At 38.1% G+C, this 2,634-nt stretch overlaps 1 non-coding gene across 1 annotated transcript; it reads right to left on the bottom strand.

The window, feature by feature from the left end:
* Nucleotides 1–225: 225 nt before the first annotated feature.
* On the bottom strand, nucleotides 226–331 carry LOC139865423 (small nucleolar RNA R71). Its single transcript, XR_011764944.1, has one exon. It is a non-coding gene; the product is annotated as a small nucleolar RNA R71 (small nucleolar RNA).
* Between the last annotated feature and the right edge of the window lie 2,303 nt (nucleotides 332–2,634).

Here is a 2,634-nt window from a genome sequence, read left to right on the forward strand (position 1 = left end):
TTCGTCCTCAACTCATTGCTATTTTGCCGACCTACCGAGGTGATGTGTGCCACAAACCAGGTAAACGGTTTCTCGGAAGATGAGGTACGTTTTCGTATTTTCCCTTATTCTCTAAAATACATGGCAAAGAGATGGTTTTGTCTCTACCCGCTCGAAGTATTACCACTTGGGCGGAAATATCTAGAAAATTCCTTGATGAGTTTTACTCGATTAATAAAACCTCCGATGTTCGCATGCAAATTAATTTTTTTTGTCAATATCATAATGAATTGTTTCAAGAAGCATACGAACGACTCAAGAAATTGCTAAGGACGTGCCCTCATCATGATATACCCAAATGAGAGTTGGTAAAAGTGTTTTATGGCGGTCTTGACGACCAAAACCGCCAGCTACTATTAGCACTGAGCAGGAGTGTATTTCTAACTCGAAATAAGGAGGACGAATGGGAATTCTTCGAGCAACTAAGCAAGGGTTCTAAAACCCAAGCCTCAATTAATCAAAAATCTCGCACGTCCGCCATAGTTAACCACGTTGCTAGCTCGGGAGAGTCCTCTAGTGAATTGCAAAAGTTAATGAAGGAGTTTTATGATTTTAAATTGAAATGAAACAACCCGAACTCGGGGCTAGTGCTAATTTTGTGCAGGTTCGGGATGTAGGCTCAGTTTGTGGGGATCCGAGTCACTATTCATATGGTTGTAAATGAGGGATGCCGCCGGTAATGGAAGAGCAAGTAAATGAGGTTCAAGGGTGTAAGTATGATCCATATTCCAACACCTACAATCCAGGATGGAGGAATCATCTGAACTTTGGTTGGAACAATGATAATGCTCTGAATGCACCAACACAAAACAAAAAGTAGACGCAAAACAAGAACCAAAATCAAAACCAATATCAAAACCAGAACTGTAATTACCAACAGAAACCTCAAGGAAACTATCAAAACCAAGGTAATTACCAGCGAAACAACCAATAACAAAACAACTAATACTAACCAAACAACAACTGGTACAACAATCAATACAACAACCAACAGGACCAAAGCCAATACAAATATCAAAATCAATACCAAGGCCAAAATCAAAATCAGAATTACCAAAATCAAGGGCCTAACCAAAATCAAAGCTACAAAAACCAAGGGTCATTCAATAACAACCAACATGAAGGTCGGGGTTCGAGTATGAATGCTAAGTTGGAGGCCTTTATGAAAGAAATAAGAAAAAAGACAACAGATCTTCAATGGAGTACTAAAAGTGTAAAGCAAATACAAGTGATTCAAGGGATATCAATGGCAGCGATGGGGAAGAAAATTGGCCATGTTGCGGATGAAAGGGTCACACATGAATCAGGTATGATCTCGAGTTATATACTTTGCTTGACCCGAATCATAATCGCAAAGAAAAGGACATGAAGTGAATATGGTAGGCACCTTGAAGAGCGGAAAGATATATGAAAACAAGGTAAAATTGTTTGAGAAAACAGAAAACGGGTATGACCTGGGTAGGTCCTATAGTGTAATTAAAGAGGATGATGTTGTTCAGTTCTCAAATAAACGGGGAGTTGGGAAATCAAATGTTCAAGGCCCGAAAAAACTAAAAGTTGGGGAGGATAATGTGGTTGTTAATACCATACCTTTCTCTATGGCATTAGAAACCCTAACCTAATTTATCAATGGTAAAAAAGGGTCAAAAGTGGAAGATATTTTGGATACTTTTAACAAGTAAAAAACAATCTTCCACTTATTGACGCAATTAGGCAAAATCCCGCTTATGCGAAATTTTTAACAGATCTTTATACTCAAAAGCAAAAACTCAGAGCATTACTACCCAAAAAAGGTGGAATTAACCGAGCAAGTGAGTGCCGTCGTTTATGGTTCACTCCCACCTAAGCTTAAAGACCCGGGGACACCTTTAATTCCTTTTACGATTGGTAATGTTAATATTAAAAAGGTTTTGCTGGATTTGGGGGCTAGTATTAACATACTCCTATCGAGTCTCGTTGATCAGTACGAGGTGGGAACTTTGAAACAAACTGATATTCTCATCCAACTTGCAGACCAGTCAATAAAAACTCCAAAGGGAATGTTGGAGAATGTGATTGTGAATGTTGAGGACTTTTATTACCCGGTTGTTTTTATTGTTATGGACATTGAGACCACCTTTAGGGAGCCCCAACCAATGATATTCTTGGTAGTCCAAGTTTTGCCACAATTGATGTTCTTATCAATTGTAGAACCAGGGTTATGGACATTTCTTTTGGTAATAAGAGATCATAAATTAATATTTTTAATTCACTACATACACCAAATGTCTAGGATTGTTTTGTTTTGGATACTAACAATGAACAGGTTCATGAGCTTACTAGTTACCTCGCATGTGATAGAAGATGGTGAGAACAAAAGCTCGCAAGTGGATGACATGTTGGGAAATTTTAGAGAACTTCAGGAAAACACTAATGACAAATATGCTCACTTTAAAGTAACAACAAGTGTCGATTCAAAAGCTTGAGGTTGAGATAAACTGATTAAATCAACTCCTCATAAGCAAACCGAGTGGGTCTACAATTGTCAAAATAGAAGGCGAGGTATCAAATTGTGTAGATGATGATAAGGATGAGGAAATCAAAAGGATCTAAGTG

The sequence above is a fragment of the Rutidosis leptorrhynchoides genome, chromosome 8 (assembly GCF_046630445.1).
Source record: "Rutidosis leptorrhynchoides isolate AG116_Rl617_1_P2 chromosome 8, CSIRO_AGI_Rlap_v1, whole genome shotgun sequence".
NCBI lineage: Eukaryota > Viridiplantae > Streptophyta > Magnoliopsida > Asterales > Asteraceae > Rutidosis > Rutidosis leptorrhynchoides.